A 22,515-nucleotide genomic window follows, 5' to 3' on the forward strand; every position below is an offset into this window, starting at 1 on the left:
AAGCTCCATAATTCTGAAGAATTATTATTTAGAGCCCAAGTAAAGCCCCATTTGATACTCAGTAGTAGTAGTAATATTGAAAAAACCACGCGCAGCGCCTGCATCTCTATGCCATTTTCAAGTTTACGGATTAGCGTGCCTTCTCATTTGATCCTCAAAGTGGAAAAGTCGTGCGACCTCTAAGAGATTCTGAAGAACTGTGAGCAGACAGAGAAAGTGCTGGAAAGTTGTGGATGAGTGAACGTAATTTTCTTTTTTTTTTTTTAATTTGCAAAAAGAGAAACAAGATACGTTTCACACACTGGGTAAGATAGTGACCCAGGGCAAGATTCTAGAACAGAGCATTAAGGCTGAGTACTTGGAGCGCCCGGGGGCTCAGTCGGTTGAGCATCTGACTGTTGATTTCAGCTCAGGTCATCATCTCAGGGTCGTGAGATCGAGCCCCCTCGTGTCTGGGTCCACGTCCAGCCAGGAGTCTACTTGAGCTTCTCTCCCTCCCTCCGCCCTCTGTCCCTCTCTGTTTCTCTCTCTCTCAAATGAATTAAAAAAAAAAAAAAGGATTGTGAGCACTTGGGAAGGTCGGAGGGAGGGCAGTTATCGGCAGGACCCAGCCTGGGGTGACCAAGAACAAGTCACACCAAGTGGCCTAACTTCCCTCTAAGACAAGGTTCCTAGATGGGCAGTCACAGCAAGGCAACAGATAAAGTGTGTCTATGCAAGATTTTTGACAAGATCTCTCCTTCTGTCCTTGAGGATAAGACCAAGAAAAATGAGCAGAATGCCGCTCCGATGCTGGGGACTAACCCACACAAAAACGAGTGGTGCTCCTGAGGGGATCATGACGGCCTGGGATCTGTTTTCTCGTGACGTCCCAGAGAGCCTTATCTTCGGCCTCACCCCATTCAACATTCATGACAGTAATCCTATTCAAAACTATACAGCACATGGATTACGGGGATGGCACAAAGCAGGGATGGATCGCAAATGCAAGATCTGGACAGAATCAGGATCCAGGAGGAGCCAAATCTAACAAAAAAAGGTATCAGGTAGGTGTACGTACTGGAGTCCAATAATCACCTGAGCCATTCCGGATTGGAAAGATGGGATGCATTTTGGTTAAAACAAGCAATGCTATTTTTTTTTTTTAGAGATTTTATTTATCTGAGAGAGCACTAGCAGGGCGAGCGGCAAAGGCAGAGGGAGAAGCAGCTCCCCCTGAGCAGGGAGCCCGACGCAGGGCTCAGTCACAGGACCCCGGATCATGACCTGAGCCGAAGGCAGATGCTTCACCGACTGGGCGTCCCAGCGATGCTGTCTAAGCTACTCTTCAAGTATGTAGAATAAGGAAGTCGTTGACTCTGCTCACCCTGTACTTGCCGTTTTGAGTCTCCGAGGACAGTCAGGCCATGAGAGGATTCAGAACCAGAGCGTGTAAGGAGTGGCTGAGGGAGGCGGGGAAGTTAATGGGGAGAAGAGACCACCTAGGGGTACGAGAGGCTGTGTGCAGATATTTGGTTTGAAGTTGCTGTCATGTGAACAAGGCTTTGGCCTTGTCCTTTGCCATCTAAGAGGAGCCACCAGGACCAATGAGTTCGCAGCACAGGAGCAAAGATTCCGGACTGCTACGACAGAGATCCAGGTAACAGTCCCGACTTCCAAACGGGGAAAGAGCTTCTCCAAAGGTAGACAGTGCTCTGTCCCTGGAGGTGTTCAAGGGCAGGGTGGACAGCACTGGGCAGGGTCTATGGAGGGAATCAACGCCTGGACAGAGGCAGGGACGGTCTGCAAGCTTTCACCTGCACTCACGGCGGATCAGGATGCCTGCCTGCCGCCTGCCTGCGCACCCTCTCTCCCTGCAAACCTCCTACGGTGACGTTCCCAGACCCGTCATCAAAGTCTTAGCTTTGTATCTTCAGGAAGGGAGGCTCTCAGGGCCCAAGGGAAAGCTTCTCGTTCCCAAAATGAAAGTCTACGATTATATATCATGCTGCAGCTCATAAATACGTAATTTGACCCTCGTACCATGAACTAAATACAAAAGTCATCATGAGAAACAGGCTCAGTGGACGCCTGGGTGGCTCAGCGGTTGAGCATCTGCCTTCAGCTCAGGGCACGACCCTGGGGTCCTGGGACCACGTCCCACATCGGGCTCCCTGCAGGGAGCTTGCTTCTCCCTCTGCCTGGGTCTCTGCCTCTGTGTGTGTGTGTGTGTGTGTCATGAATGAATAAAATAAAACCTTAAAAAAAAAAAAAAAGAAACAGGCTCAGATATTTATCCCAAACAAGTCAGTGGTAGAGATGAGACCAGAACCTGGGTCTTCCAGTTCCTGGTCCAGAACCTTTTTCTTCTTTTTACTTTTTTAAAGTAGGCTCCACACCCAATGTGGGGCCTGAATTCACAACCCTGAGATCGAGAACAGCACGCTCCCTTGACTAAGCCAGCCAGATGCCCCCAGAACTTTTTAATCATAGCAACTTCCATGTACCCAGGCTCATCCCCATGGGTGTCATAGGCTCGGGACGTGCCTCCGGGGTGCCCCGCGTGGAGGGTCCCAGCTGTGCCGCAGGAGACAGAGACAGAGCCTGTAGCTTCCAGAGCCCAGCGTCAGGCCTACAGACCCGGGCGCTGCAGATTTTGGCTCCTGGCGCCAACACTTTGTTGTGATTGCCGCCTCCAGCCGTGTGCCCGCTGCCGCCAGCCTTTCCGTCTGCCTCCTCCAGCTGCTCCCAGCTGTCGTGCCACCTCCCACAGCCAGGCAGCTTTGTTCTCCGAGGTGGCATGAGTCAGAAGCAGATAAACAAGCTGCTGCGTGCTGCCAGCTGGCGGGGCTCCGGGGAAGGGACCAGGCCCAGCCCTGAGCCCCATGGGGTCTCCCGCTGCCCCACCTGGCTCACCCATGCTCGCTCCCTCCTCTAGAGGGTGCTGCTCCCCCAGAACAGTCCCAGCCGGACCCCGGGGGCCAGGGTCTCCAGAACTCTGAACACAAAACCAGCCCCCCGAGGGGTGAAGACACAGACACGGAGACCCCGGGCTTCCCACTCCAGGAACTGTGCTCGTGGTTATTCCTCTAAAACAAAGGCCAGTCACACCCACAGCGGTGTCCGCCCGCGGCCTCAGCGCACCCCATGCTGGCCTCCCGCTTCTTCGGCCGCCTTCTCCGGGACAGGTGGGCCCACGGGCCTTTCCTGAGTACGCTCCGCTCTGGGCCAGCGCACCGCTCTGCTGACTCTCGCAACTAAAACTGATCCATGGCTCCCGACTGCCTGTAGGAAACGCTGCAGGCCTCTGAGCACAGCCTTCAAGGCCTTTCGGGTTTGGTCTCTGCCTACCCGCTGGCTTGGTTCCTGCCGCGTCTCTGCACGTACCCTGGGCTCCAGCTCTGCAGAGAACCTGCGGTTTCATCCTTTCCACCTTTGGACCCGCGTTCACACTGCCCTGCTCCTAGCCTCCCCGCCTCCGACCTCCGGCTTAGCTCTCAGAACTGGACTCAAGTGTCTGTTGGCCCCTCATGACCATCAAAGGCATCAAAGAAACAGTCGGTGTCCGTCTCCCTGGCCTCACCCCAGCACGGGCTTGTGAAGCCTGGCCTTGAACACGCTCCTGTTTCAGCACATCAGAGTGCTTTGCAACCGCGTGGTCGCCTTTGTGGGTCATCTGTGGCTTCTTCACTGACACCCGGACCGGGCCTTTCACCTGTTTCCCCAGCACCGGGGACAGTTTGCTACTAAAGACTGACCGGAGGCCGACCTGGACGGAGCCCCGAGTGAGGGAGGGCTGCAGCCTCGGAGGAGCGCACGGGAGCCGGGTGTGGAGCTCGTGGAGACCTCCAGGAGGTGCCAAGGTACAGTGGGAGGGACCCAGCCCCAGCCCCAGCCCCGGCCCCGATGCTGCTGCGGCCCTACAGATGCTGCCCTCAAAGGGCAGGAGAGCGCAAGTCCCTGAGGCATCCTCCCGAGCTCCTCTGAATCGGCGGAAAGATGGAGACAGAGGATGAGCTCATAAATGGCCACGGGCGCCGGGGCACATCAGGCCAAGGTAAGTGGCTGGAAAGGATGCTTCTCCCCCCACCCGCCCTCCCCACACAGGGGCTGTGGCGGATGCACCGGGAAGAGCCGAGCACCTTCTCCCAAAACCCTACAGCTCAGAGTGGAGCGGTGGGAAGCGACCCTGAGCAAAGAGCTTGGTCTGTTTTCCCCTTTGCCTGAAAGCAGCTTTGGTCCGGCGCTCCCTGCCTTCACTCCCGAACAACCCTCCTCCCTGCTGCCCCTCGGGCTCCCTAAATGGTCAAGGCGCCATCCTGCTCCCGGGGCCACACTCGGGCTCCCCTTCCTCGGGGCAGCATTCGCGGATGCCTGCGGTGGGGAATCTGCTCCTCCTGCTCCTCCTCCATCATCTCGCTCACCCCTCAAGCCCCTGCAGTGCTTTATTGGGCTTCAGTGCCCACGGGGTATTCGGAGGAGAATCCTTATTGCATGACTGAGTCGCGTGTGGCGGGCGGGCCTCAAGACCAGGTCCTGTCCCCCGCGAGCCCCCCCGCCCCATAAGCCTCCCAGTGCCTCCCCCAGGTCAAAACACGTTAAAGTCTCCGCCTCACGGGTCAAGGACAGACCAGACTCCACCGGGCAGGAGTGGCCTCCCCGCATCTGCTTCCCAACCTCCTTCCATCCTTACCTCCCACCCCTCTCCCAGCTGCTACCGAGGCACAGGCCCATGCGTTCGCGCCCTCTCCCTCCCTGGCCTCCCCTCTGTCCCTGTCCCTACGCACCCAGGATAAACCTCTGAGCCCTGTTCAAATGACCCCTCTCCCACGGAGCCTCTGGTAACCCCTCCCTCGTCTGAGTCTCCAGATGCACGCCCGCGTATCGCCACCTGCGTGGTCTACGGGATGGACCCGACACCCGAGCTCTCTTCTACTCCAAGCAGGCTAACTGAACTAAGGATTCAGGCATAACCCACTTCTGTGGCCCTGATGTGTGCTCAGCACAACGTAGGACACGTGGTAGGCGCTCCAGAAGCGTGTCGGGAGTGCAGGCGGGAGCGGACTGCAGGCTCCCGCGGGGTGGGCACCATTGTCCCCACGCACAGGTCGCACAGGACGTCGCCCTGGTCCAGAGCGTCTCCTCTGAGGCCCTCTTGTCCTTCCTCCTTGCTTGGATCTTCTCTCGACTTTTCACATCTTCTCTTCTTCCCAAACACACAGAAACCCCCCAAACTAGTCCTCAATACACTAACACGTGCAAACCAGCGGAGCCCCCCAGTCTGCGGAGCCCTTGTCATGGCAGGAAGACCCGTGCGCTTCCAGCCTCGGGATCCTGTCTGTGCGACGTACCCTTTCTCTAGCCTCTATGGGGTGCCAGGTCCTAAACCCAACCCTGGAGTTAGGGAGATGAATTGGATGTTGATTCTGGCCTTGGGGACCTTCCAAGCCAACAGGGGAGGCAACCATAGCCCAGGCAGGAAGTGGTGAGAGCCCCAGACGCGGTACCCGGGAGGTACCAGGGAACTTGCAGAGGGAAAGGCAATGTCTGGCTCAAGGGAGCAACCCCTGAACTGTTGTTATCCCCCATTTAGAGCAGGAAGCAAAGTCTGCGACTAACACCCGGGGGTGGAGTCCTCCATACCGGCCTCTCTTGCCCAAGAAAGGCTTTACAGAGCGAGGAGGCCTTGGTGCCTGAAGGGTAGGCAAGATCCAGACGGTGGGGGGGACACCCGGGGAAAGGGGGGTACCCGGGGAAGGGGAGGGAGCCGTGTGCACAGAAGTCACAATTGTGAAAAAATCCAGAGCCAGCCAGGGAGGAGGAGCCAGTTTTGGCTGCAGGGTTGGGAGCACAAGAAAGACTCTTCGTAGGACCAACTGGGAACACAGCGATGCCCCCCGCCCCCGGCCCCCAGCACCTCTGCCTTGGGGCCCGCTTCCTGTGCTTAAAGGTTGAGCGGCCCCATGACGGGCAGCCGGAAGGGCGGGTGGGCAGGTGGGCGCCCTGGGCTCCTACGGGGATGAGGGGGATGAGGGGGATGAGGGGCCGAGTCCTGGCTCCCCCACTGGGGCCCTAGCCTCCCGCCAGGGGCCAGGCCTTCACTGTGCTGCCAGGTGACTTCTTTATTTTTTTTTTTTAAGATTTTATTTATTTATTCATGAGAGACACAGAGAGAGGGGCAGAGACTGGATCCAGGACTCTGGGCCACGCCCTGCGCCAAAGGCAGACACTTGCCCACTGGCCACCCAGGCGTGTCCCCCCCCCCCCCCCGTGGCTTCTCTTCTTTGGCTGTGGAGCATTTCCTCTTCCTAACATTTGGTGTCGGGAAATGGGAGCAGAAAGAGGGGACGACTTTCATTTGGCGAATGAATCCCCACCTTCTGGGCGGCACTTCACATCCCATCCCATCCTGCCGTTGGGAGGAGTGTATAACAGTTTCTGCCATCACAGTCACTGAGGAACCCCGGGGCGGGGGGCGGGGGGGTAGCCCCGGTGACAACATCCAGGCAGCGGAGCCCAGATCAGGCTGGATTCCAAAGTCCTTTCTCCCACAGCGTCAGGCTGACACGACAGTGACTTTGCCTTCCTGAGCAAATTCCACACTCAATCCCCGGAGAAGGTGACACCTCGACCCGCTGGGGGTTAGCAGGGGCCAGACAGGGACCTGTCACCAGCCTGGACGCCCAGGGGGCATCCCGTGATTGGCAGCGATGCTCTGCGTGGGAGAGAGTGCTCTAACCTCTGGTCCCTTCTAGGTTTGCGTGGCACGTCCCTACTGTCCCCTCGTACTTGGTGCCGCCCGATACTAACGTGTGTCCCCCTCCCCCGCTCCATCCTCATCACCCTCCTCCTGGCCTGTGTCGCCCCGCGTCTGAGCGGCTTGTCCTTCAGCCTCCTGCGTCCTGCCTTGTGAAGACGGTGATGTGCAGGGCAGGCCGGGCGCTGTCCCGCTGATCACAGCTCTGACCTTTGACCTCCCCATCACACTCTGCCCTCTGGTCCTCCGTCTACACCCCAGGCCCAGGGGGTCTGCCTCGGTGGAGGCATCGTGAGCCCTCCTCCAGACTCCTGTTCTCCCCTTTCCTTCCTCCAGAAAAGAGCCTCTTGATTTAGGGGTTTGGAGATGGGATCAGAAAGGGGAGGCAGTGCCCCCAGGACAGGCGGGGGCCCCACTCTGGCTGTGAACCAGTGCAGTCCGTTGAGGCTCGAAGGTGTCTCTGAACCAACCACCGTGGGGCAAGCGCAAGCGAGTAGATGGGCAGAAACAGGCAGTTGCGGTACCAGCTGGCCCCCGCGTCCCACCCCAGCGCCGTGTCCTGTGTCGGGGAAGCCCCATGCGCACACGGAGGGCCTTGGAGCACTCTCGGCCCCAGAACGCAGGCCGGGCCGTCGGAGCACCGCATCCTGGAGGCGGCGAGAGGGGGTCGGCCGCAAGGATGCCTAGGACCCCGCCAGGGCCTAAGGGAAGCGTTACCTGGTGGGAAGTGGGCTGGACGGGGAAGCGGGACTCAGGTGCAGCCTCCACCCGCCATGACCAGCGGTGACCTGGGCAACGTCTCAGCCCGTCAGGCCGTCGCATCCGTTCTGCTTCTCAAACTAGTGTGCCAGGAGGGACCCGAAGCCACCTGGCTTGATGTAATGTATCCTTCCTGCGATGACAGTGTCACTCAGAGACTTTGAGGGAAAAATCTTATTTTCCAATGAAACAAACGGCATAATAGAGTCGAATGAAAAATTTACCTAATCCAAAAAGCAAAACAGAGTTCTGGGATGTCCGACGTGTGACGGAGGACGGCTCATCCCCGTATCTTCTCGGGGGCCTTCCCCCCTCAGCCTCCCAGGACCACTGCTGGGGGGGTTGGGGTGCCCTGTCTTTGGGGATTATCAAGGTCCCTTGCCACTCCGAGAACCCGTGTCCAGCCAGAGCCCTCCCCCTCCCTTGGGGAAGAGGAAATGGCCACTCAGCCTCCCGTCCCCAAACATATTATCTCTTCTTTGGGCACCAACTCCAACTTGAATCGGGACCCGGAGGCTTCCAAGGAGATCGGCTGCTTTGGGGGCCTGAAGAGAAGCATGTGTGGGCTTCGGGGTGTCCTTAAAGGGGAGGGGGGAAGGAGGAGGGGGTGGGTCTGAGAGGGAGGCCAGCAAGAAAAGCGCACCGGGTTATGTAAGCCCTCGAGGCTGGAAGAGGAACGGAATTGGGTTCGGGGTTCTTTTCAGACGAGATGCCTCGATTCATTAATCTGCCTCCAAGAAAATAAACAAATAGAAACAGAGCCAGATGCACACAAATCTCGAGGTGGGGAAAGGAGGGCAGCGTGTGTGTGTCCAGGGCCTGCTTTTCCAGCTGAGTCACTGAGCCTCCCTCCGTCTGCCACCCCTCGGCTCCTTCCCTTCCCTCCCATCCTCTGGCCTCGGCCTGACACCAAGGCCCTGGCCCAGGGAAGAATAGGCTTTTCTTCCCTTGTGTCAACGTTTGGAAAGTTCTCATAGTCTGATCAAAAGAAAGGATAAAAGCCTTCAAAGCATTTCCTGGGAGCCTGTGACCCCTGTCTGGCCCTTCTGACCCCTCTGTGTGTTTTCCGGTCAAGAGAGGGAGGGACACAGAGAGGGGGCCACGGCCGATGTTCTCGGCTGTGCAGGCACCACCCCTGCGTGTGGGTGTGGGCTGATCGGGGGCGCGGCCCCTTGCTCTGCCCCGACCCCCAGGCAGGGTCTCCTGTCCCCACAATCCTGAAGAGAACTGCCCTGGGGTGGGGGGGCAGATGGCAAGGACCTCCCACTCCCCAGCTGGAGCGAGGATGACTTCCTGGCACATGCAGCACCTGGGCACGGACTCTGGACGCCCCCGCCCCACCCGCCACCCCACTCGGAGCACACACAGTCCCTCCCTGGCTGGGCACCCGGCCTCTGTCTGCACCCACCCCGCGTCTGGGGCCACAGGGCTGCCCCTGCTCACTCCGTGCGAGGCACCTGGCTCGGGAGGACACAGGATGCCCCAGTGCCCCCACAGCTCCAGCGCCGGCCCCATCTGTGTCCTCGCCTCAGAAGAACCGCTGTCCCCAATGTCAGTCCACCCTCCTCACCTCAACGGAGGAGCCAGACCCCCATCAGTGCGGGGTCAGACACTGCCGCTGCTATTTAGGGTCATCAGCAGCCAGGAGGTGCTGTGGAGGCTGCCAGGACGCCAAGACGGCCAGGGTCCGGCAGGGGCGTGGAGACAGGGCAACTGTCGGAGGGACCGAGGTGTCCGCTCACCTCTTCTCCCTGTGGCTGCCGGCCCTCACCTGCCTCACCTGCCGGGCTGTGGGGTCGCCGCATGGGATCCATCCCCAGGGACCCCCTCCCACTTGAGGGCATCATCCAGGCAAGAGGCTCCAAGCATTTTTGCCGACAGGCAGGGTGCTGCAGTACCGCTCAGGGGGCAAGGGTAGGAGGGACAAGGGGGTTCCGGGCGAGCCCTCGGCTCCCGCCACCAGGGGGCAGGACACCCCACTGCTGGCCAGTGTCTCCACCCCTACCCTTCTCGATCCCCCCCACCACCAGCCCTCTCCTTTTAACGGGGTGTCCGACTCTGGGTCTCGGCTCAGGTCATGACCCTGAGGCCCCGAGATTGACCCGCTTGGGCCCGAGCTCAGTGGGGCGTCCTCCTGAGATGCTCCCTCTGCGCCCCCCCCCACACTCTACAAAAGAAAAAAAAACTGCCAATCCGAAAACAACCCAACAGGTCTCATGTCAGCAACATCAAATGGTCCCATCTAATATTTATTAGCGGGCAGCCCGGGTGGCTCAGTGGTTTACCGCCACCTTCAGCCCAGGGCCTGATCCTGGGGTCCTGGGATCGAGCCCCCCCGTCGGGGTCCCTGCATGGAGCCTGCTTCTCCCTCTGCCTGTGTCTCTGCCTCTCTCTCTCTCTCTGTGTGTGTCTCTCACGAATAAATAAATAAATAAAATCTTTAATAATAATAATATTTATTAGCAATGAAGTATCAGCCACCCTGAGAGCACGAGCTGCACGGGTGACACCCCGAGCCGCTGCCCTTCGCGCTGCAGGGAGCGCCCCGCGGGCACAGCCCAGCTTCCTTCTCACAGCAAGGGCATCCCGGCCTCCCGGCTCCCCCAGGGACCCCTGGTTTGGGAGCCCTTGCCTGGCTCCTGAGTGGCCCCTTCTAGGCTCCGAGATTTGAGGCAAAGCAGCTTGAAGTCTCTGGTTTCCACTCCCTTCACTGCAAAGAGGGCGGAGGCCAGGCCTGTGGAGGGGTGCAGGGTGGGGGGCCGCGGGCTGCGGGTCGCTCCCCTCCCGCCTGTCCTCCCCCTCCCTGCACCCCCAGGTGCCCCTGCCCCGGGGGGGGCTCAGGGATCCTCCCGCCGTCTGGCTCTGGCTCTCACCCCGCCACCCTCCCTCCTCACCTCTGCCCTCTGCAGCGCCCAGCATCAGCTCCGCCTGGTCCCCTCACCTGCAGAGGGAGTCCCCTCCGGGTGCCCCCCTTCACAGAGTCGCCCCCGGCCTCCCTCCAGCCCCGCGTCCGGGTGGGCGCCGGGCCCCACCAGTCCTGCCTTTGGGGGCGTCTCTCAGTCCCCATCAAGCAGCCTTAAGTCCAGCCGAGGGTTCTCGGTGGGTCCCCCGGGGAGCGCTGCAGTGACCTGGACCCCCCTCCGCGCCCTGCACCCCTCAGCAGGCCCGGCCTGCATCCCACCACTCCTCGGAACCCTCCAGTGGGTCCCAGGGCCCCGGGAGCTTCCTGATGGAGCCTTCAAGGCCCTTCCCGCCTGATTCTACCCTGGGGGTCGCAGCCCCTTCTTGTGGCCCTTGTCCCTAAGCACCCCATCTGGCAGCAGCCAGGTTAGGTCGCCTGTGACCCATGACTGCATCCCCAGGGGCTCCTGCACTTCCTCCGCTTGCGAGCGGCTGCAAGGGGCTCAGCACCTGCTGCTCCTGCTCCTGCTCCTGCTCCTGCTAGCGGGGTGCCCTAGTTACCTTCAGGCTGCCCCCCGCCCCCACTCTCTGCCTCAGGCTGTCCCAGCCATCGCGCACCCCTCCCCGGCCGCCCCTGCTGCCCATGTCCCTCGTCCCACACATGGTGACACAGAGCACCGTTTCCTGTCGTTAGCCTGACAGATGAGGCCTCCGTGTTATCCGCATGCTGGGCCACGGCAGAGGGCCCTATCCCCCCCTTCCCCACTAGTGGCCCCTCGGGTCCCTGTCTCCCTGGAGCTCAGTCCATCTCTTCATCTCCGCAGGGCTCCGTCTCCTCCCTAAGGAGGCAGGAAACCCTCCCATTGTGCGGTCCGGACTACGCGGGATGGAGCGTGCGGTCTGTAAAGCCCTCATGCCCTCATAAGATTTTACTATTATCCCACTTTGCAGATGAAGGAAAGTATCTCCTGAATTCAAGAAAGCAGGACGGTGGGGGGGGGGGCGCCAATCTCCCAGCCCCACGGCCCTTCCCTCGCCCTGCCTCTCCGATGCCCCAGGGCTCGATGCCACTCAACCAGCCCCCGCCCCCCACCTCCCCTCCAGGGTAAGGGACTTGTGGGCTACGACGGACTATGGCCCCAGAGTTGGAGGAGGCTTCCAACCCCCTCTCCTTCATCCCACCTGCTCCTCGTTCCCAAGAGGAGGTTCCTCCCAAACCCCTTCAACCTGCCGAGGGATGCCCAAGACCAGGCTCCCCAGGGACTCCCTTCGGCCCTCTGCCCTCCAGCTTGCCCCCAGCAGGGGGTAGGGGGGCTCCAGGCAGCTGGCGGACTTCTCAAAGCCAGGATGGCCAGGCCCCAGGAGACAAGGGTTTGGGTGGGGAGGCTAGTGAGCCACTGAGTGGTCACCAGATCTGCCAGTGGGGCCAAACAGGAGGGACCTGTTCCTTAGGGTCCCAGGGACCCGTGGGGCTCCCTCCCTGAAGGAGGATGGGGCCGATGAGATCCCAGCCCAGGGCCCCCCCCCCCACTTCCTTATCTGTGGTCTCAGAAATTGCACTGGCTGTGGTGGGGGGAAGGGCTGGGCCTTGAGGGGGTGCAGGCTCCCAGAGGGCAGGGGGCGGGGGGGGGGGTGGGCAGAGGAGAACCTCCCCATGCCTGGGCCCCCTCCAGGGGTCGCTGCAGCTGCCCCCTCCCTCAGGAAGGACCCTGCCCACCCTCCCAAACAAGAGAGCGTTTTCTGAACTGATTTGGGACCTGTATCTTGTTTATCTGTGTCCTCTGCGGCAGCGTGGCTACGTATTTCTTAAGACAGCTCCCCCGCCCCCAGGTCCCTTCCCTGTACGTGACTTGCTTCATCCCTGGGAGGCCCTTCCTCCCAGCTTCCCGTCCAAGTTTTCACTTTGGAACCGTCAGGGCCACTGACTGGGTCTCCCCACCAACCTTTGCTCTGGGTGAAGAGCTGCTTTTTCCGTGGCTTCTCTCAGCCCTCCTCCATCACGCTCCCCAGATACTCTCTAGCGAGGGGCCAGATGGGGAAACTGAGGCCCACAATGGCGAGCCTTCATGCCAGGAATCTGGGGTCCACCGTGGGAGGTCGACCCCTCTCCCCCGGTTCAGGGTTAGCCAGCTCTGGCCCTGGGCTCCTGCCTAGACTCCCCAGACCACCCTGGGGCCCGGTGCTCCTTGAGTGACAGAGGACAAGAGGCTGAGCTTGGGAGGCCGGAGAAGCCGGGCAGGGGAAGCTGCTGACCCACCTCGAAGCCCCGATAGCAGCAGGGACAGAGTCTGGGGTCACCCGGCTCTGCCGGCCTCCCCTGCACCAGCACCTGCTGTCCTCCCTCGGCCCTCCCGGCGCCCCCTGTGCAGCCCACCCAGCTCCTCTCAGGCCCCGCCCGCAGCAGGGTCGCCCGTGCTCCAGGAGGGAGGTGGGCAGTGTCGCCGCCCGCACTGCATGTGTGCAGCCCAGACGCAGCAGGTGAGCCGACCGCTCAGGAGGAGCCCTGGGCAGGTGACCACCTCTTACCCGAGGGCCACAGGACGCCCGTGCTGGGAGGCCCTCGGGTCATCGCAGGGGCTTCCCCGGCTCCCCCAAGAGGAAGCAAGGCCTGGGAGTCACTTCCCTCTGACCACGCAGCTGGCCGGTAACACATGTGATTTTCGATCAGAGTCAGAACATGAATCCTGACTTCTTCCCCTGAGATCCTATGCTGACCTGGGGTTGTGAAGGGCCAGCCGGTATAGGGCCAACCTTGGACGTGACCCCTGGAGCTCGTCCCCTGGCCATGCACGGCCACAGCCCAGGGCACGGCCCTACCCTGAGGTCTCCAGAGCCCCTCGGCCTCGCGGCGGCCGGCCCAGAACCACGCCAGCGAGGACAGCTGGGGATCCCCCCAGCCTCTGCTCACTGAGACACCAAAGGTGGACCCCTCCATCTCTTCAGGAGCGTTCCACTCCCTGCCCCCCTCCCCTTGGCCTAGCAATACCTTCCCTCCAGGAAGTGCTTCCTGTTGCATCTAAATGTACGTACTGCTGTCCAAGCAGTCTGTCCTCATCGTTACCCCCGGTGGAGCCAGAGACCCAAGGTGCCCTGTCCTTACAATGCATGTTTAGGGAACTGAGCCCTCGATCCCCTTTCCTCCTCGGGACTCCTGGTTCCGCGTACAGAGAACCACGCCGACCCTCACGCGGGGAAGTCTGAGGGGCCCCCATCACCAGGAGGGAGCCTCCCTATCCACCCCCACCGTCCCGCTTACTCCTAACCACCGCCCCCATTTGAAGACCAGCATGGGGCGGTGGAGGAGGTGGGGGCATGAAGACACACTAGACACGTCGAGATTCTAGATGGATCTAGAACGAGATTCTAGATGGATCTAGAATGAGGTGCGGAGGCGGCTGCCGCCCCGTCGCAGTGGCCAAGGGCAGCAGGGGGGCTTCTCTCTCCAACAGGGGACGTGTGAGGGGACCTCCAGCGGCAGAAGGACACACCAGAGAGGAAGGGGGTGCCCTGCGCGAGGAAGACCAGAATGTGGGGGCCAGAGGGGAGAGCCCTGGGGGGGGGTGAGGGGTGGAGGGCCCTGTGCCATTCTGACAGAAGGGAAACATCACAGAAGTGAACGTCCGACGACGACACTCGAGGGTGAGCGAACCAGGGACAGCACCGCCCCCCACCTCAGGTCTTGGGGTCCTGGTGGGCCCTCTGTCTCTTCCCTGTTTAGACCGCCTGCTTCCAAAAGATGCCCAGGCCCAGATGAGCAGGGCAGGCCCAGGCATCCCCGCAGACCCCACACAGACGCAGGCTGTGGGTGGGAAGGCCAGAGCAAGCGTCTCCGAGGACTCGGGGTCAACAGAGAGCTCTGGAGCCTGGCTGGGGGGTGCTGGGTTTCTCTCTCCAGCCACACAGAATAGGTGGCAGGAGAGGGGCCGGCAGTCAGGGGAGGTCAAGGTGACTTTCGGAGGTTCTTTCTAGATCCAGAATCCTCTCTAAGGATTCGAGGTCCCTAGAATCGAGACCCTGTCGCTGTTGTCCACCCCGCTCCCTGCCCTACCACTCCCGCAGCTCCTTCCCAGGGGAGGTGGGCACCTTCGGGGGCGCGAGCTCCCGAGTGAAGCCAAGAGACCGAGAGTAAGCCCCAGCCACCCCAGGAGAAACCCTCCACCTAGAGGCAACAGGCCTCCTCGTGGTCGCCGCCTGGCCACCCGAACCCACCGTGTCACCCCTCAGAGCCGGCCTGAGAACCAGGGCAATGAGAACTGCCCCCGCTGCCTCTCAGGCCGTGATGCAGGTGCACTGGGCAGATGCAAGGGACGGTCCCACGGGGCCCTGGCTGCCTGTGCTGGGCAGGCTGGGTTCGAGGGTTCTGCAGCCCCCCTGCCCCCCTCCAGTGTGCTCGGCTCAGCCGTGGGGCGGGGTGCCGGGCACTGAGACCCCCGAGGTGGGGTGGGGTGGGGTGCGGAGCCGTGCTCAAGTGACCAGCGGAGGAGGAGGAGGCCGCGTCCCTGGTTAACGAATAAGCGGCTGGTCTGGGGCAGCGGGACATTACCCGCCCCAGGGCTACATTCACATTCTCGAGGTCACAACAAGTGCAAACTTGTTATAACCTGTGTTGGAGCAGCAGGGGGCAGCGAGGGCAAGGGGGGCGGCGGCGGCTGGCGGAGGGGTGCACGGGGACGTGGTGGGGTGGGGCGCGGGCAGGTGTGCAGGTGCATATGCACGTGGGTGGCCTGAGGACCACAGCGGGCCCCGGCTGGGCCTGCTGGGTCTGGGCACATCCGCTCCAGCGTGCGTCGGGCCCTGTGTGTGTGGCTGCATAGATGAGTGTGTGCCTGTGTGTCCCTGCATATATGAGCCCGTGGAGGAGGAGCAGGGGCGGGAGCTGCGGCCCAGGCCGGGCATGTGGAACCCAGGAGTGGGTGCTGGGCGCGCCCCTTCCCCTTCGTTGGCCTCACAGAACCCGCATTCCAGCTCTGTCCACAGACTGTACCCCCATCCTGTCCGTGAGCCGGGACCTCTCCCCACCAGCGCCCATCTCCCCGGCCTGGTCGGGACAGGCCAGTGGGGGGTCGCCTCCTGCCCATCCCCCCTGGCCCCGGGCCCACTCCCCCGCGCTCTCTTGGCCCTCCGGACACGGACACGGGGCGGGTGGGGGTGGGGGTGGGGGGAGGCTTTGAAAGCAGGTGACTGTTTGGGGGAACTCAGGGACAGAGCCCCCATTGTGCCCGCCCCAGAGCCGCCTCAATGGAGCTCTGCGGCACAAAGGGGCTTTGACAATGGGCAGCCCATTAGTATGCAGAGCCTGCCCCTCAGCCCTCTCCCTGTCCCACAGCCCAGAGGAGGGAGCTGGGGGCTGCTGGCCTGCCTGTGGAGGCAGGGGGTGGGGCAGCGCCAAGACCGGAGAGAGGTTAGCCCATAGGGGCTCCCCGAGGGAGCCTAGCCAGGGGCCCCCAAACCAGCCACCGGCCACACGGGCCCTGGCAAGTGGAAAAAGCCACAGGGACTGGTGGCGATGGAGGCGGAGGGGCTGCGGGGCCAGGCCGGGTCTGGAACGAAGCAGGTGGACAGTCTGAGCCCACCCACCTCGTGCCTCAGGTTTACCTCCACCCCAGGGACTCGTGTGGGCAGCAGAGGAGAGCAGAGTCGTGCACGGCAAGGTCCCAAGCCTGAGCCTGCCAGGGCTCTTAGGGGCTGCGGGTGGGCCTGAACGGCCACGGGGCGCAGACCTGGAGTGTGCTCAGGGCTCAGGGCGTTGAGCAAGGTGGTGCCTGCAGCCTGCCGCAGGGGAGTGTGGCCAGGACTAGCTCTCCCCCCAGATGCAGGATGCAGGTCCCGTGCCTGCCCCACCCTCCCCCTCCAACGCTGGGGAAGAGGCTCCTCTCCTCCCACCCAGGGGACCCCGGCGCCCTCCTCCACCCACCACACCATCTGCGCCCACAGGGGTCTCTGGGCCCAGGTACTGGGCCACTGCTCCAGGGCACCTCGGCTGGGAGGTTGGAGGCAGTGTAGGGGCTGAGGAGCCCGGAACGGGAAGGGGCAGCAGCCAGGACGAGCAGGGCTCCCGCACCACGTGAGAGGCAGTGTTGCCCAATCAAGACTTCCTCTGGTCGGGGCCAGAAACCCCCAGGAGAACAGGCTGAGGCCACTTTACAGAACTGCCCCCCACAAGGCAGGACAGAGGAGATCTTGGGGCTGGCTCACTTTCTCCACTTTTCAGCTGCGCTGATGGCCAGAGGCCCTCCGGGTCTGCCCTAGAGGCTTCCTGCTGTACCCCAGGGCCGGGGCGCTGGCTTGCCATTGCTGGGGGGGAGGGAAGGCCTGCTTCCTTCTCCGGGTCAGGACACTGGTTCTGCATCCCACCTCACCCCTGCTCCCCAAGGAGTCTGGGGGAGGCCGAGGGGCAGGGGACATAGGGCTAGGAGTTAGAACTCCTAGGTTCAGGGCCAGCAATCCTATTAACCTTCCCAGGACCTTGGCCAAGTCCCTTTCCTTCCTGGCCCAGGAAGCCCCCTGGGAGGATCACCTGGGCCACTTCCCGCCTTCATGGCCCAGGGAATTCAGGGGCAAGGCTCTGGGATGAAGGGCTCACGCGCGTGGTGCAGCACCACACTAGAATCACGTCAAGTAATCTCCAACAACTCTAAAAAAATAGGCACTTTCTACAAGCCCCATTTTATAGATGAGAAAACAGAGATGTGGATGATTTGCCCAAGATCACATAGCTAGTGAGCGGGCCCCACGTGTTAAACCACCCCGTACTGATCCCCATACTGAACCCCCACCCCGTAGTGATCTCCCATTCCATAGTGATCCCGCCACCTCCTACTGATCCCTCCTACCCTGTACTGATCCCCCCATACTGATCCCGTACCCTGTAGTGATCCCCCCACCTCCTACTGATCCCTCCTACCCTGTACTGATCCCCCATACTGATCCCCCACCCCATACTGATCCCCCACCCCATACTGATCCCCCACCCCATACTGATTCCCCATACTGATCCCCCACCCTATACTGATCCCCCCACCCCGTAGGATCCCCCCACCTCCTACTGAACCCCCCACCCCATAGGATCCCCCCAGTGAAAACACTCAGAGGAGCCCGGGCAGCTGAAGGAGATCAGTCAGGACACCCGCTTGGCTGCAGGTCTTTTGAAACCATTGTCTGAAGTTCCTCTGGACTAGCGCTTCTCAAAGTGTGGTCCAGGGACCCTGGGGGTTCCTGAGACCCTCTCAGAGGCTCGCTGGGGTCAGAACTGTCTTCCTAACAACGCTAAACAGAATTTGCTTCACTGGCGCCCATTGTCTCGTGAGCGTTCAGTGGAGTTAGAGGCTGCGTGACACAGGATACGGCAGCAGGTGGGACACAGACGCAGACCTGAGGCATCGTCTGTCTGCCGCTCGGACGCACGTCCAAAAGATTTGTGAAAACGTGAGACGCCGCCACCCTTCTCACCAAATGCGTCGTTTCTTCGTTTTTTAAAAACACAGCTATTTTTCATTGACAACGTATCGTTCATGTTGACATGCGAGGGGGTTTGGGGTTGCTTTCCAACGAACCAAGAGATTATTTTCAGCCTCCTCGGTTTTCATTTCTAACGTAGCAATAAATCCAACCCAAAGAAACAAAAGCTCCCCGCAGCCCTCAGTGATTTCTGGGCGGGTGCCGGGGTCCCCACATGAAGAGGCTGGCGAAGCGCTGCCCTGGGGGCCGTCGGACCAGCTCACCCCGCTGGCCACTTGCCCCCATCCTGTTCATCGGAGGGTCAGCCAGGCAGGTCTAGCAGCCCAGTGGCCTGTGGGGTCAGCCCCAGGGAGAATGTACCCCGACCCCGGGAGGTGCCCCCCACAAGTCTGCCAACCCACAAGCCCCCGCACCAGGTGTGTGCCCCAGTGGGCTACACTGGCGCCTTCTGACCTTCACCCCTGACCTTCGCTCCGTCCCCACCCCAGGCGCCCACCAATAAGCCCAGCATCGGCACATCCAGGAGGGAGAGGAGGAAGGCTCAGCGCACCCCTGCATGAGGTTTTGTGTTTGGGTCGACCGTGCTTAACGGACTGGAGACTGGGGGTTCTGGGGTCTGCTACTTGGACTCTCAGGGTGAAGCCGTCTCCAGGACGGGGCCATCAGCAGGAGAGGGGCTTATTCTGAACTTCCCTGGAGAGACGAATAGGAGGTCTTACACTCATGCACCCCACTCCCAGACACGTCAGGTCCTCCCCCCAGAATCAGCATCCAGAGGGGCTTCCTGCCCAGGGTGCAGCGGCTCAGAGGCCACTCTGTTCCCAGGAGCTGAGGGGTCCAGGGAGGGAAGAGATGCCTTCGCCTCAGGGGGTCCGAAAGCTGCAGGACTGCGGGAGCCCGCATGGCCCCATCCCAGGGCAGCCCCCGTGCAACCAAGGATGCAGGACGTCCCCTCCGGACATCACCATCGCGTTGGGCATCGGGGCAAAGTAGCAGACACGAGCGACAAAGGGGAAGCCGAATGCTGAGGAGCAGGGCACCAGAGGACAGGGCGGTCGGGAAACAGGCAGGGGCTGTTCGGGGAGATGGGACGGGAGGGGTCCCCGAGAGGGTTCAGATGGAGAGAAGAGGGGTGGCTTGGGGACCGCCGTGGACACATCCCCCCCCCCCCAGAACAAGGTCTGGATAGGGCAAGGCTTCAGTAAAATGTCTTGGAGACCGTGAAGGGGAGTGTCCATCTGAAAACCCACAGGGGGGTCTGGGTTGGAAAAGGGACCGGACAAAATGGGTGCCTGGTGGTGACAGCTCCAGGGGCGATTCCTCGGTGAAGGGAGGGAGCCAAGGAGAGAGAGGCTGGAGTCAGGGAGGCCGTTAGGGAGGCTGCGGGGGCACCCGGGGCACCCAGACGGACGGGGAAGGGGCGGGGGGTGGGGTTGAGGAGGAGGTGAGCCCAAGAGGAGGGGAACGAGAGCCCAGAGGGACAGGCAGGTCCCTGGGCCAGGCAAGGGTGGGGTGGAGGCAGAGAAGCCGGTGCCGGGCTGGGAGAAGTTGCTCCCAATGGGCAAGCAGGCGGTTTTAGGGAAGCTCGACAGTTCACTTCTCACTCCTCGGACCTAGGCTGACTGCAAGGATGTCCACGTGGGGCAGGGAAAGGAGCCGTGGAGCGGACACGCAGGCCACAGGATAGCCCAGCCGTGGTGGGGGAGGGCTGCTTGGTCACTCCTCCGGAAAGGCGGAGGGACAGGGACCAGACCTGACCTCGACCGACCGCAGAAGAACCAGGGGCCGGGCTGGGCTGGCGGGGGGAGCCCTCGCGGCCGGGCCAGAGGGTGGAGGCAGCACACGGCAAGCACGCTTTTTAGGTGCTAAGCACTGTTCCAAGCCCTTTACCCATTCTGACTCTTATTCCCCAATGGCTATGGGGCCCCTGGAAGGACGAGGAGCCCCGGGGGGGGGGGGTGAGTGGTAGCACCGCCCGGGACCCAGCAAGTCTGGCTCCGAGGCCATGCCCTTCAGCGCCCCGCAGCCTCCCAGGCGGCGCCCGAGCAGGGGCAGCCCAGGGACAGCGCACTCAAGGGGCCGCCGGCCAGCTGCCCTGTCGTCCGTCCGGGGCCCATCCAGCGTCCCCGCTCCCCACAGAGGCTGTCGCGATTGGCCTGGGGGCTCGGGGGCTGGGTTTTGTTCCAGAAGGTGGTCTCCTGCTCTCTCCCAATCTCTCCTTTTCTGGGATTTGCCTCCTGAAGCCTAACCCAAGTCCCGCTGGAGGCCTCTCAGCCCTCCTCCTGGGCCTTCTGCCCCTGGAACAACGTCCCGGGGGGCCAGACGTGCTCCGGCCTGCTCCGAGCCCCGGCTCCGGCTCCGGGCCACACCAGTCCGTTCCCACTTCTCGCATTCCAGAGCCAGCTGCTCCTCTCTCCCCACCACCCCAAATCCAGCCCCCCGCTGCCCGACACCCACAGGACACTTCTTCCCACAATCCCTTTCTCTTTGCCCTTTCAAGGTTCTGGTGGGGGAGGGGCCGGAGAGAGGCCATGGCCACGTGTGGATGTGAAACTGGATGAAGGAAGAAAAGCACCGAACTGAGCAGGTGGGAGAGTGGGGGTGAGGGGGTCGGCCCGCTCAGGTTCCGGGAGCTGCCCCCACAACCACCCTGCCCGGGCACCGGACGCGGGGAGTCCGCTCTCTTCCTGCAGGTCCATCCCAGCGGCCTCCCAGCCCCTGCCAGGGCCTCACTGCTACCCTGGACAGCGTGGCCTCAGCCTGGACGGTGGCACTGACCAGTCAGGCAAGAGAAGAATCTAGGCCGGCGGGGAGGTGAGGCGGGGGACAGTGGAAGCTTTCTCCTTCCGTCCTACATAACCCTTGGCAGGAACGTTGGGGGCTCCAGGCCCCGTGTCTCCTTCCCTCCCCACCAACGTCGGGGGCTCGGCCTATCTTCCACCTTGTATGCAGACACAGTGTCTTGCCAGGAGACCCAAGAGGACTTTTCTCCTCTGAGGAAGTGGGTCTTTCCGCGTGACTCACCCCGGGCCCTAAGCCTGTCATCCCACCGTTCCCGGGATGACCCCAGAGGACTTGGTTCGAGCCCACCAGATCCGAGCGTCCCCGCGAGGAGGACAGGGAAGGACGTCCCTGGGTCATCTGCAAGGCCCTTCTCTTATGGCCCAAGCCAGAGCAGTCAGGGCTCTAAGTGAGCAGGTGCAGGTAGGGCCCCCCCCCCCCGCACCGCTCAGTGGGGCACAGGGAAGAGGGGGATGCCAGTGGGCAGGCAACTAACCCTCCCGTCCGAACACAACTGACTGATAGTGGCCTGGATGTGGGCCAGATGTTGGGAAGACAGGGCTTTTTCTCCCCAGCGTAGGGGGCAGCAGTGGGATCCTGCATTAGAACCACGGAAGGAATGGGCCCATAACCCTGCCCTGCCCACCCCCCACCCCTCACCCCTCCATTCCATGGAGTCATTGCCATTTGATACCCACTGAGACAAGTTGGCTGCTCGGGCTCGGCTGGGGGGTGGGGGGTGGGGGACAGCTCAGAAAACAGCAGCTCCTTTCAGGACCCAGGCTGGCAAGGGCTTTGGGAGGCTGGACTGGCCCAGATCACCCCCCAACACCCCCTCTCTCCCTCCCTCGCCACCACCACCAAAGGACAGAGGGGCGGGGAAAAGAGAGTTGGCACTGCCTGGGCCATGCCTATTCCTCCGCAGACCAGCCCTGGCCCCTCTCCCTGGCATGATGCCTTCCTCCCCCTCCCTCACTTCCTGCTCCCCGAAGAACCAGTGAGGAGCCAGGACACCTGTTTCCTTCTACACTGGGTTCCCCCGTACCCAGCCGACACCCCAAGGAATAAGCAGACCCTGCCCCTCGGCACAGAACAGTGCCCACCACTGTGCCAGGAGCATGGTCAGAAAGTCGTAGAGATTAAGGAGAAGGTTTGGGGATGGAACCCAATGGAACTCAGTGGCCGCCGCTGGCCCCTCCTCAGGCTGATCCTTTGACAGCCTCCAGACCTGCTGATGGCCCTCCTCACACTAGGGCCCCAAGTCTCCCATCTCCTTCTCCCTCCCACCCCAAACTCCTTGAAGCAGTCCCGGTGGGGAAAAAACATCAAACACCACAGCTAAGGCAAACTGGCCAAAAAATCTTTAGCCAGGACTTGTATTGATAAGCAACAGAATCAGGCTTTGAGCCCTGGCCTGAGCCTTTGGCCCCTCAGGTCCAGATTTGGGCCCTGGTTCTCCGCCACCCCCACTTCCCATCTGCCTCACCCTGGGGTGCTCCTCAAGTGCCCAGAGGCCCTGCTCCCACCCGGCCCAGTTGTGTCCTGCTCCATCCCAGGGCTCAGTTCTCTGCCCCCAAATCCGGAAGCTGCACCCCTCCTCTTGCTCCTAGCCCAGTGCCCGGTGCCCGGTACTCATGGCAGTTCCTCAGGTAGGGGGGAAGGAGTGGGATGGGGAAGGGCTTCTCCATCTGGAGGGGGAATGTTTCAGAGCCCAGTCTGGCCTGCAGTGCTCTTCCTAGGGATCTTTTACTGTGAGATGGTTGGGGAAGGGGGTGGTGAGAGCTGGGGAAGGAGGGGCGGGCGGGGGGGGGGGGGGCAGGCACACCAGGCTACAGCGCTTCCTAGCCAAGCTGGATGTGTCTGTCTTCCCATGTGTGAAC

The 22,515-nt window shown here is 61.8% G+C and overlaps 1 protein-coding gene across 2 annotated transcripts in view; it reads right to left on the reverse strand.

Annotated features, from left to right (window-relative positions):
• Positions 1–22,515, reverse strand: part of KCNJ10 (potassium inwardly rectifying channel subfamily J member 10) — a 28,533-nt gene that overhangs the window by 5,413 nt on the left and 605 nt on the right. The window lies entirely within an intron of this gene.

Source organism: Nyctereutes procyonoides, unplaced genomic scaffold, assembly GCF_905146905.1.
Source record: "Nyctereutes procyonoides isolate TBG_1078 unplaced genomic scaffold, NYPRO_anot_genome, whole genome shotgun sequence".
Classification (NCBI taxonomy): domain Eukaryota; kingdom Metazoa; phylum Chordata; class Mammalia; order Carnivora; family Canidae; genus Nyctereutes; species Nyctereutes procyonoides.